Source organism: Heteronotia binoei, chromosome 9 (assembly GCF_032191835.1).
Source record: "Heteronotia binoei isolate CCM8104 ecotype False Entrance Well chromosome 9, APGP_CSIRO_Hbin_v1, whole genome shotgun sequence".
Taxonomy (NCBI): Eukaryota; Metazoa; Chordata; class Lepidosauria; order Squamata; family Gekkonidae; genus Heteronotia; species Heteronotia binoei.
In genome coordinates this window covers 69,768,648-69,782,115 of record NC_083231.1, presented here as the reverse complement: position 1 = coordinate 69,782,115, position 13,468 = coordinate 69,768,648, and positions in this window count along the sequence as shown.

The window sequence follows — 13,468 nt, the reverse complement described above, 5'->3', positions numbered from 1 at the left end:
CCTGATCCCACTCCCCACCCCCTTCTGACCCAGACACAGGACTTCCATCTTTGATGGATTCAGTTTCAGCCAGCTCTGACACAACCAACCAGCCACGGCCTGCAATACCTTACCCAGTTCTTCAGGGATAGACTCCAGGTGGCCATCCATAAGCAGATAGAACTGAGTGTCATCAGCATATTAGTGACAACCTAGCTCATATTGTTGGACCATCTGGAGAGGGGGTGCATGTAGATATTAAATAGCATCGGGGAAAGAATTGCCCCCTGCGGCACTCCACATTCTAGTGGCTGCCGCTGGGACAATTCCCCCCCCCCCACGAGAGCCACCCTCTGTTCCTGACCCTGGAGAAAGGAGGTCAGCCATTGTAAGGCTAATCCCCGAATGCCTACGTCAGTGAGGTGGTGGGCCAACACCTCATGGTCAACCGTATCAAATGCTGCTGACAGATCTAACAGTATCAGCAGTGCCAAACCACCATGATCCAGATGCCTCCGGAGATCATCTACTAAGGTGACCAGCACCATCTCTGTCCCATGGGTGGGGCAAAAGCCAGACTGGAAGGGGTCCAGGATGTCAGTTTCCTCCAAGAAAGCCTGGAGCTGCATTGCCACCGCCTTCTCCACTACCTTGCCCAGGAATGGTAAATTCGATACTGGGTTAGTAAGGACCGTAGGGTCCAAGATGGTTTCTTCAGGAGAGGGTAAACCACTGCTTCCTTCAAAGCCCCTGGGAATATCCTTGATAACAGGGAAGCATTGATAATCTCCCACAGGGGAATCCCTACCTCATTACCACGGGCTTTTACCTGATGATGGGCAGGGATCAAGGGGGCAGGTGGTCAGTTTCACAGCCATCAGGGTCTTGTCAACCTCCTCCTGAGAAAGCAGGCCGAATTGGTCCAAGACTGGACCCAGAGACGGTCAAGGGGCCTCCAGTTCACATATTGTATCAAATGTAGCTGGGAGGTCACAGCGTAGTGACAAGATTTTATCTGCAAAATGATTCACAAAAGCCTCACAGCCAATAGCCAATTCCCTAGCATTTGGAATGCCTTGAGGCAAAGAAGTCAGAGACCAAATTAATCTAAATAATTGTGCTGGGTGCGATTTTGCAGATGCAATGGAGGCTGCATAAAACTCCTTCTTTGCAGCCTTCATATCCATCTCATAGGTCTGAACAAAGAACCTATCGGATGCTCTTGAAGCTTCATTGCGAGCTCTTTGCCATACTCTCTCTAGCCATCTAAGCTCTCGCTTCATCTGCCTCAGCTCCACAGAATACCAAGGGGCTGAGTGATCACAAGGGCAAAGAGGATGCCAGGGGGTGGCCACATCAATGGCTATGGAAAGATGGTCATGCCAGTCCTCCACTAGACCATCTAAGAGGCCACCAGGGGGAATTGGATCCCTCAGAGCCCTTTGGAATCCATTAGGGTCCATCAGGCTCCGCAGGTGAGCATAAATGCGCTTGCCGCCTAAACAGGGAGGGCTAGGTGCACATAGCTGGGCCTTCAAGGCAAAGTGCTCTGACCATGGTACCATATCCATGGTAATACAGTCCACCATGATCCCTGAGGCAAAAATCAGATCCAGCATGTATCCCGCCTGATGTATCTTAGTACACTTAGGAACAACATTCAGCAACTGGTGGCTTGTTTAATAATGGATTGATGTTTGTAAGTATAATGACCCATTCTGCCCCTCCCTCAAAAAGATCCTGAGTTGTTTTTCATATTCAGGAGCTTACTGTAAACAGCAGGCAGCATCTTGAGTTCACTGATTCTCTGAATTTGCCAGTCAGTAGCATTTCTCTCTTTCTTGCAAGGGATCAGGAGATGAGTGCTCTCAGCCACTTTGCCAGGTCATAGGACCCGGCAGTTATCCCCCAGCAACACTTGTGAGATCAGTCCTACGCAGATGCCTTTGCAGTGGCAACTCCTTCCCCACCCCCTCACAAAAAAAGGTTAATGAAATCTCTATGGATGTTGTGTTACACATTTTAAAAATGCAAATTTACCTTTTCAAAGTAATGTCAATTAGTATTTTATTTAGCACTTTATTCAGAAGGCAAGATCTTGTGACCACATTCTCCAAATGTGTGAAATTTTGAAAACATTTCTAAAAGTTATTTTGCAGATCCTGTTATATCAGGATTCAGAAATACTCTGTTCTTCTTCAACTACAACTAGTAATTTTGGGTTGTGTTTTGGAAATCAAGACCTTAAAATGTATGGCTTGTAGTGCTTTAGTTTAATAGGCTGTCAACCATCCAGGCAGCTCTAGTACAAAGCAAGACATGTCTTTAATCTTCAAAGAAAACAAAAGTAAAGTGAATAAATTCATTTATTAGCTAGAAGGTACAAAATAAGAGAACTAGGCCTGTTTTTCATTCCTCGAAATGCAGTGTATAAATCTCACCGAGCATTGGAAGTATTTAGATACTTTATAAAGAAAATGATTTTTTTTTCTCCTGCTGGTGTAATCAGATATGGAATCCCCTACGTTTCAATTGCAGTAAGATTTTAAAGCTTCTATCACTAAAATGCTCCCTCTCGTTTGAAAATTTCAGTCTATGATGTACTTGTCTTGTATCATTAAAAAGTCACAAGTTCACATTAAACATGGGTTGCAGAGAGTCTTTGGGGATCTTCAAACATTATCCAGTCACTTGGAAACATTTTTTTTTCCTGAAAACAATATCCATATTATTAAACATGAGCTTCTATAGTTAATTCCATTTTTTAAAAAATTCTATCTATTGTAATTGCCAGCAGTTTGGGCCCTCTTCATTTATTATTATTTTTTTCTAAAAAAAAAATCCTCCTGTTTCTTTTACAGCATCTTTGTTATTTATATCTACCCATCAAGTTTATACCATTGGTTTCTCAGCATGATCCAAACATAGATGGGAACCAGTCGTATAAGTCCCTCCAATAAAACCTGCATTTGTTTTCTGGAGGGATACCACAGTTCACTTGATAGCATCCATGAAATCAGACCTCACCTGAGTAATTGGCACTGCAATCCTAAACCCCACGTTCAAAGGGCATAGGTGACAATTAATTCCCATGCTGATATAATTCAAAGGTATGAACCGGTAGGCTGGTTAGAGTGCCAGACTAGGATCTGGACAACTATTATTTGAATCCCAATCAGCCATGGAAGCTTGCTGGGTGACTTTTGAGCATGTCAGGACTCTTTGCCTAACCTACCTCCAAGGGTGGTAGTGAGGATAAAATAAAGAGAAGGGAATGATATAAGCTGCGTTGGGTCCTCATTAAGGAGCAAGGTAGGCTATAATGATGCAAAATTAAAATCTTGTTTTGTTTCTATATCATCAACCTTGAGAAACTCATTTTTACTACTTATTGTATACTGATGACTACTCAGTCCAGTGGCTTTCAGTTCAAAGGTTAAATTCAAGGCCTATGTTATTAAATGTTATTTTAATATAATTGTATTTTAAGTGTGTTGTATAATAAATTGATTGATTTTGTTTAGTTTGTTTTTTATATTTTTTTTGCTTCCATGATATGACCAACAGCTACAGAGACCAATGTACTGAGACTGTTGTACTGAGTACCAATGTACTGAGAGTGTACAGAGACTGTTGTACTCTGATGCTGGCAACTCCATTAAATTGACTTGCCTTGAGTATTCCTGGTCTGTTTAATAAATGTGGGGATTGTTGTACAGATGTGTCTCTAGTTGATTGGAGCTTGATAGATGAGGTCAGTTTCTATTCCCTGCTGGTTAATAACCTCAGCTATCTTCAACTCACACTGGGAGGACAGGGTGGGTCAGTGTGTGCATAGATATACTCAGAGGTCATCTTGTAGAACAATAGGTGGTGGAGCTCATCCAGAGATTGTTATGCAGCTGCATCTACTATTTAATGGACAAGGTGGGAAGGAGGAAGTGGAACTGTCAGAAAGGTTCAGGAGCTATGCTCCTGTGAGCTCCCACTGGATCTGAGGCCTGGGTATACTCTTGCAATATTGCACCCAAGATTAAATATTGCACCAGAAATATTTAATGTTTAGTTTTAAACTAGAATGTTTTAAGGTTAAATGCTGTTTTTAATACCTATTGTATAATTTATTGTATTGATATGTTGTAGCCGCCCTGAGCCTGCCTCGGCGGGGAGGGCGGGATATAAATAAAACATTATTATTATTATTATTATTATTATTATTATTATTATTATTATTATTATTATTATTATTATTATTATTATTATTATTAAGATCACTGTTGGTGTCTAGTTTAACACCAAAGAGTTTGCATAAATGGAGACAGATTGGTACAGAAGATGAAGTGAATGGGATCAAGTAATGACACTGCTGAGCACAGCAGGAAGATGCTGAATGGGGGCTTGCCAAATGATGGAGGCGTGTGGCAAGCCAAACAGCACAAGCTGCTTGTCCCCATTTAAAACTTGTTAATGGGTCAAAGTTGAAGCTGTTCATGTAAAGTTACTATATTTTGAAAAGCAAAAATGAGGACAATTTTCCTGGCTATTTCAAACAAATGATCACTGTGACAAATCTCAATTCAAATACGACTACCTTTTAAGATGTGATAATTGCTACTAACTAGGAATATTCCTAATCTTTCAACCCCAAGATGACATTTTCATCAGTTCTTTTAAAAAAACCCAAAAAAGAATTGACAAGAAAACAAGAAGAAATGCTTTCTAAAAAGATGACATCTGGTAACCCTAGTTCATGAGACTTCATCCATACTGCCTCAGAGCTGTCCCTATATAAGGTTTGAATCAAAGACATTATGTCTGCTATGAATGTGCTTTCCATTGCGCTATGTCTTCCTTTGTTCTTTGCTGCTTTAGTCTGTATGGCTAATGGAAATGGCATGTCTTCTGGGGGATGCTTAATATCCTATGCTGTGCTTTGCCCAGTTCTGTGAGTTGTTAGGGGACTGTGCCCAGTTCTGTGAGTGGTTAGGGGACTGTTCCTAGTGTGTACAGTGTGGTTTCAAGTCTTGCCTTCCCCTGATGGTTTGCTGCTGATTGGCCTATTGCTGGTTAAACAGTGAGCTTTAACTCCTTGTCAATATCCCTGTTAGTGAGATCCAAACCTGTCCATCTATTTGACACATAGCTGTTTTTTCTATAGTGAGTATTTGAGGAGTTGTCATGACTGCTGTTGAGGAGGTGCTGTGTTCTCTTGATGCTGCCACAACTCCTGTATTTCCCTCACCTTGCAAAATCCTAGTAGTCCTGAGACCTGCCTGTCTAGCAGCAGTGGACTTAGAATTAATGCCACCTCATCACTAGCCCCCCACCATGGTTAAGCAAGGGGTGCCCCTTGCCCCATAAGGTGAGCAAGAGCTGCTGCTGGAAGCCAGATTCCCAAGCTTCTGACAGGGGAGGTGTAAGTGACTGCAGCATCCTGCTCTTCTCCCCCCCCTTAAGGGGTCATGGGTGGTCAGGGCCCCTCCCAAAGTGGAAGTCTGAGGCAGCTGCACCTGTTGCCCATTGGCTAAGACTGTCCCTGTGTGGGAGAGATGATGTCCATTCTATTGGCATCATCTCAACTGTGCGAGCTACAGAAACATGCAAACACTGTGGCTGATGTGACCAATCAAAGGGGAACTTGGTTGCTGCAGGGCACATCTGCAGAACTTCCTATGGTATGATCATACCATGTATCTTTCTAGTCTTGCCATGCAGTGGAGATTGCTATGTTCTCTTCCCCTCCTTCCTTTGGTGTGTTCTGAATATGGACAGTAGCAGCCTTGTGTCACGGGAACATGTATTCATCAACATGTGCCAATTAATTGTCTCCAGGGTTCGGCCCCTCCCAGCCAAGCCGGCTCGCCAGCGCTCGAGCTGGGGGCCGCTTTTGCCTCCCCAGAAGGAGGGAGGAGCTGCATCACCCGATATACGGGTGTTTAGTCCGGGCGGGAGTCGGGGCTATATAAGCCCCGGCTCCCCGCCCCTTCTCACGCAGTCTCCTTCAGCTCTCTGTTGGGAGAGTCACGTGCGTTGCGATGAGGAGGAGGCCTGGTCGGAGGAGACTTCGGGCGGCGGGAACTGCAGGGGAAGCGCGGCGGCTTCTAGCGCTTGCGGCGGCTGACGGTGCTGGCGAGGCTGAGTTTTTGTTGTGACTGGGGCTGCTGGGCGCTTCAGCGATGGGTGTCTGGTAGCGGGCCAGGGCCCGAGCGGGCAAGCACGACGCAGCGTTTTAGGCCGGCAGCGGCCTTACGAGCGGGAGTCCAGGGCGGCCTTGGGCCTGAGGGCAAGCCCGGCGCAGTGGTTGGACCGGCAGCGGCTTCAGCTGCGCGAGTTCTGGGCAGGCTAGGGCCGAGCACGCAGGGCCAGCGCAGCGGCTTCAGCACTTCAGTTTGGGGGCAGGGAGCTCTGGCCATCCCTTCTTCCTTTTAGAGGCGGGGGGAAAGTGCAGCGGCCCTCTGTTAAGGGGCGGTTCGCAAGCGGGGGCCAATTCTTCGGCTTGCCTTTACTGGACGGCCTTGCTGGATCGGGCCTTTAGCTAATTGGGGCCCACTAACGACGCGCTGCTCCTGGCGTGGTATTTGGCTGAGTGGGTATCAGTGGGGGGAGGATATTGCCCCCCCTCGTTCCTCCCCCCTCCCGGGCCCGCCTGAACTGGTTGGGGTAGTGACGTGGTGTTGGGGCTCATTTGTCCATCACCCCCCCTCCCCCCATCCACCCTTCCTTTTGTCCTGGGTGCGGGTGGCCTGTGGCCTGGGCGGCTGTTTTGGGCCAGGCTGGGCTTTTGGCCTTTTGGCTGGGTGCCTTGGGGACGCCACCATTTATTGTAATTGTTGTTTCCTACCACGATAGTTGGTGGCTGGTGTGCTCAGGGGGAAACTTGTGTGCCTGTGGTTAGCATTCATTTTTGTTTGGGCCTGTGCTGATAGAGGCACCTAAGTATGGCACCAAAAAAGGGGCAGGGCAAGTCTAAAGGCAAGCAGCCTGCCCGCCCGCCCCGTGGGCGGGGTCAGCAAGCCCCCCCTGTCGAGGAACCTGGACAAGGTGAGCGGGTTCGGTTAGCTATTATGAGCCAGCTGGATGCCTTGGAGCAGGACAGAGTGGCTAGGGGCGCCCCCATTTGGGAGGGGTGTCGCCGTGCTTCCGGCCGGTCAGCGTGGCTGACTTTTGAATCGGAAGTGCTCGCTCGTCTATCTGCCTTGCAGGGTGGGCCAGCTGAGCCTGAAGCACCGCTGGAACCGGATCAGGAAGAGGATCCTGAGGAAGGCCCATCGGGTGCGGCAATGGGCGGCGGCGCATCTGGTAGCGGCGTGCAGCAGACCCCAGGGGGTGCTGGTGGTTTTCCGAGCGACGGTAGGTGGGCCATCTGAGCCTGAATCACCGCTGGAACCGGACCAGGAGGAGGATCCAGAGGAGGGCCCATCGGTTGCGGCAATGGGCGGCGGAGCATCTGGTAGTGGTGTGCAGCAGGCCCCTGGAGGGGCTGGAGTTTCCCCGTGTGACGTTGGTAAGCCCCCTCTTCCGCCAGTTCAAGGGTGGCCGTGGGGTCCTATTCAAATGACTCCCCCCCCGCTGGTGTCTGGAGGGGTGGCATGAGGGCTGAGCAAGTTGGAGTTGTTGGCAGGCAGGTCCTGGCCAGACGTGGGCTTGGGGTTTTCATGGAGCTAGCCCGCTTGCCAGTCCAGTTTTCTCCCCAGTGGGCCAACAGGCACGTGCTGTGGCGCCGCCTGCTGTCCCGGCCTCCTCGTCCCCCCTCCGGCCATTTTGCCTTGGAGCGGTCATCAGTATGCCCAATTTCAAGGGGCATGGCCGGCGGCCCAGGGTGGTGGGTGGTTTTTACCCCCCCCCCGAACCCTCACGCTAGCATTCCTAGGGCGTATACGGACTTTGTCGGTGCAGCATGGCTGCAATACGACGTGGCCTTCAGTATGAGGGCTGCTGTCAACCCTGGTATGCCGTGGGGCCAAATAAATCAGCAGCTGTGGCTGCAGTTGATGTCCTCAGCTAAACCAAATGCCGGAGACAGATCTGACAGTGGCCATCTAGTGCAGAGGTTGCAGCAACAACGGTTTTCCACAGGGGCCCGCGTTACCGAGGGCCAGCCGGTTCATATCTGGCTGTTATGTTGGGAGTTCGCATCCAAGGCTGTGTGCCCCAGGAAACCCCTGTAAGTTCCGACATGAGTGCCCGCCCTGCAGCGGGGCCCACGCACTTTCTGCCTGTAGCAGATCAAAGCCCAGAGCGGGCAGTAAGCGCCCCGGTGGCGGCGGTGGCGGTCAGCAGCCCTTTGAAAAAGGGGCCCATTCGCCTGACGGCACTCAATATGCTGGGGAGTATATACCTGTGGAAAGCAGACGATCGATACTCACAGGATGGGTTTACCTGGTGTTTTCGAATTCCATATCGGGGGCCTAGGGCCCCCCCTTTTTTAGCTCCTAATCTGCATTCAGTTGTTGGGCTCGAGCAGGTGGTCCAGGCAAAATTAGATAAAGAATGTCAGGAAGGCAGGGTCCTTGGACCCTTTGATGCACCGCCGGTCTCCACGTTGAGGGTATCCCCTTTGGGGTTGTGCCCAAGAAGGCAGCTGGGGATTATCGTATTATCCACCACCTGTCTTCCCCAAGGGAACATCGGGGAACGACGCCAGCCCTGAGGGGCTATGCTCGGTGTGCTATACCTCCTTTGACTAGGCGGTCAAAGTAGTTCGGGGTGTAGGGTTGGGGGGCCGAGATGGGGATATGCATCACCAAGTCAGCATTTCGCCTCTTGCCTGCCCGCCCCAAGGATTTTGAGTTATAGGGCTTTCCCTTGAAGGGAAATTCTATATGGATCGGGCATTGTCGATGGCTAGTCAGTGGCTGGTCTTGAGCACGTAGTGGGGGCTAAGATGGCCAAAGAGTGACAGGAAGGCAGGGTCTTAGGACCCCCCTTTGGTACACCGCCGGGACCCACATTGTGCGTATTTCCCCAGGGGTGGGGCTTAATGAAGCGCCTGGGGAATATCGCCTCACTCTTTTCCGTCCTACCCAGAGGGGTGACGGTGAATTATGGAATTGTGTTCTGTATGAAGCACACTTCCTTTGACCTGTCGGTTAAAGCAGCGTGGGGTTTATGGTGTTGGTGCAGCAATGGCAATATGCCATTAAGGCACCATTTCGCCTCTTGTCAGTTTATCACAAGGATTTTGAGTTCTGGGGTTTTTCTTTTGTTTTGAGAGCAAATCTTATATGGACCAGGCACCCCATCGGTCTCCCACGCTGCATTCAAGCGCTTTGCCCCCTTTGTTGGAGTGGGCATTATAGGACAGGACCGGGTTCAATGACATGGCGCACTATCGGGGCGCCTACCTTTGTCGGTCCAGCAGGTACAAGGTGATGCGCTGGCTCTTGCATGCTTTTCAGGAGTTGCCCATCAAGTTGGGGTACCTTTGGTGTACGTGAACTCTGAGGGGCCCACTATGGCGTTTACATTCCTTGGGCATGGAGCTCTAAACCCACCAGCAGGCATTTCGGCTGCGGGTGAAAAAGGTTGCTGATTTTAAGGGCCGGTTGGCTGCTCTTAGTGGGCAACGCAAGGTGTCGCCGCTTTAATTACAGTAGGGGGTTGGTCACCTTAACTTTGCTTGTAATGTGGTGGCACTTGGCGCGGCCTCTTTGAGGTGTATTTGGGACGCTAGGGATCGACTGCGTGGACAGCGGGTCCAGTAGGGCTCTGCCATTTTTTGGATTTTCCCAAGTCTAGGGGCCGTTTGCCTTTGGTATGAGCTACTCACCGACTGGTTTTGGGCTAGTCGGGGGCAATAGCATGGCGGTAGTATATGTTACCAACTCCTGGACTTCTAAGTGGTGTGGGCAATGTCCCTGGTCAGGTTATTCACACTTCATTACCTCCGGTGGAATATTTGGTTCTTGGTAGGGCACGTACCCGGAGGCTGTAATGGGGCAGCGGACGCTCTATATTGTCAATAGCTGTAGTGCTTTTGGCAGCTCGCCCCGAAAGTGGATTCGCTGCTGGCGCGATTCCCCCCCCCGGACCCCCGGCGATTTGGGAAGTTGAAGCTGGTAGGGACATTCAGCTGGCTTTGGCACCTAGTTCCAGAGGGGATTATAGTAGAGCGGCTTTCCTATGCAGGAGTTCCATGGGGCCGCTGGCTGCAGGATTACTGGCCGATTTAGACGGCTCATATTATGCAATCCTGCGAGTTGCAGTGAGAGAAGTGGGAGTGGAGGACTATTCGGCTTCCCAATTCCGGGCAATTGGTAGCACCACAGGACGCTGTCCCCCTTTCGGGATTGGCTGCTTCATGCGGCCTTGTTGATGGCTTGTTTTGGGTGCTATGTATTAGCTCGTTAGCTGTTCAGTCTAATGACTGACACTGCGGGACGGGCGCCCCAGGTCGGGATTCAACATTTGTTGGCCTGCGGAGGGCGGCAACCTGTTGAACCAGGCGCGCCCGCTGGTTGCCTAGGGGGCATTTTTAGTGGGCGAGGGTTCTTATCGCCTCTTGGTCATGATTTGTTCTGACAATTTTTCTGTTTTTCAGGTGCTGTGGCTCGTAGTGAGTGGCAGCGTGTCCTCATCTGCGCGCACAGCAGGGCGTTCCAGGCGGCCCCTTGGGCCAGGCAGTCTTCAACAGGCACCCAGCTGGGCCTCAGCGTCGGGGCAGTTGGGGAATGGCTGGGTTGCCAGGGGCCGGTGGGGCCGTAGTGCGGAGTGAGGCAGGGCACCTTCTCTGCTCATCTTGGTCTTTCGCTTGGGCGTTCAGGGGAACACCTATGGCCCAGCACCATGTGTGCAGGTGGTATGTATGAACCGCAGATGGGCTACACGGCTCAGTGTGGGAACTACAGATCACTGGACAGCCTCTCCTGAGCGTATCTTTCCATAGGGGATTGACGCTAGCGCAGGTGGTAAATGGCTCGGGGCCTGGCCGCTCAGCAACAACCCGAATCTGGCGGGCTTGTGCTGGGGGCAGGGTGGTTCGCCCTTTGGACAAGGCGGGGTCCGGGGTTGACCCCAGGGCTTGTCCTTCTTGGCTGGTCCCGGTCGGGGCAGCTAGATCGCCATGCAAGACCGGAGGTGCCCCCCCTTTTTTCACCTGGGATGATGGAGTACGCTAGGCGCAAGGCCGATAGGGCTCTGTAGTCGAACGCGCTAGGCGCAAGGCCAATAGGGCCATTCAGAAAGCTATGGAAGAGGGACTGGGAATCTTCTCCCGCATCCGGCCTTACGGGCAGAGCGGGCTGACCTGTATCGGCCGGATGGTGTTCATCTTTCAGAGTTGGGCAACCGGGCCTTTTTAGTCGAGATATGGCAGAGGTTGCGGTTGGCTCTGGGCCACCCGGTGGGGCGCTAATGCCTAAGCAGAGGCTTGGCATTGGCGGTGGCTGGAGGTGGTTTGGCCACAGGTTTTCAGGGGAGCACCTATGGCCTAGCACCGTTGGTGCGGTGGTCTGTATGAACCGTAGATGGGCTACACGGCTCAGTGCGGGGAATGCAGATCACAGGGAGCCTCACCTGGGGTGGATCTTTCCATGGGGATTGATGCTGCCCAGGTGGTGTATGGCTGGAGGCCTGGCCGCTCAGCTACAACCCGAATACGGCGGGCTTGTACTGGGGGCAGGGTGGCTCACCCTTTGGACAAGGTGGGGTCCGGGGTTGACCCCAGGGCTTGTCTGGTTAGGTTTTCACCCCTGCCAGTTCTCAGTAATTAAGTTTAATAAAGCGGCCCGGTTTAAAACCCAACACTTGTGTCTGCTTCTTCATTCCGACTGGGGGGGCAAGGCTTTTTTCCCTTGGGGAATGGGGCAGAATTTAGTTCTGTAACCTCTTTGTGGAAACAAAATTCTCTCTCTCTCTCTGTGTATACAATGTGTATGAACTGTCTCTGTCTCTCAAGGTGAGTCAGCAGCATCCTGTTTCATGATTAATTTTTTTTGCACTGGAGTTATGAACTCCACTACAATTACTAACTTCTGGGCACTTGTTCTAGAGTGTTTTTATCATATATTTCCCCTCGGCAGAGAGGGTTTAGGATACCAACTGACAGCAACAGCTATCCATCCTTTGTCCAACATTTATTTTTAACCTCAGCTATGTTTGACCCATTAAAATTAGTTTATATGCAACTCAGGAAGCATTTAAGGGATTCTTTAGTCAAGTAATAAGGCTGCTTGGAGATTGTGAAGTTCATGTCATATCTTTTCTGGCATTTCCATTCATCTCACAGTTCCTCTTCATATTTGTTATAGGAATGGATTTCTTTTATAGGTATTTGCATTATAAATCTCATACTTTATACATCTCCAGGCTGGCTGGTAGTCCCTTAGGTGGGCCAGTAAATGTTGTTATTAAATTGTTTAATTGCATGATGACATTTTGCAAATAATAACTACATTCCTTAGGTTTTACTTTAAAGAAAAAATGCTGTGAATACTTTGTTAGCAAGCAATATTGCCAATCTATTGCCCCCTCATAGGTTTATTTTATTATTGTTTTGTGAAATTTTTATTACAGTAATGACTTCACCAGCCAATTCATCTATTTCTTCTTTCCTGATAACTGCATTAACCATTGATTGAATCAGCAAAGGAAGATCCAAGGTCATATTCTCTCAACCCCAATATCTTCCAAAAACAATTGCATCTGGTGATACTAGAGAAACTTCTACTTTGATACTGACCCATTTTAAAGACTCCCATAAGACTAGCCTGAAGAAGAATTGGCCTTAAGCACTGCGTATCTAAAGCAATAACTATGACAGATGAGATCCATTTCATGGCCAAATTGCTTATCCAGCTTGGACAAAATAAAATGTCTGCATTTGACCTTTCTGAATTTTATATACTTTAATATGCCCTCTGCATAAAATTATACTTTGAATTGGCCTGTATGTTTTTCTGTTTCTTTATTGTCCAAGCACCGATTTTATAACATCTCCAAGAACAATCAATAGAAAAGTTTTGGGGGTTTTTTTAGAAAATACATGACAAATAAATATGCTGGCACATCATGTAACCTAATGGTCCACTCCTATAAGCAACTGCACTGGCACAGCAGCTCAAAGGGTCTCAGAGTTGGTGATCCAGTTGTTGACCCTTACATGGATTGGAAATGGAACACCTGGGTACTTGCATAACTGGAGCAAGACTGCACAATGTCTTGCCATGCTGCATCCTGCCATCCTGTAGCCACTACATCAGTGTAAAAACATCTCCCTTTTTTGTTGCAGTAGTGATTGGGCCTGCATAATTTGTGGCCCACCAAGATAAATGCAATCACCCAGCAATGCTTATTTGATTGAAATACAGGGTAGATTGTAGTTCACCAAAGATAGGGTTGCCAGCTTTGGTTTGGGAGATACCTGGAGATTTTAGGAGTGGAGCTTGAGGGGTGTGGGGTTTGGAGAGGGGAGGGGAGAGACTTCAATGGGATATAACACCATAGAGTCCACCTTCCAAAGTAGCCATGTTCTCCCAGTGAACTGATCTGT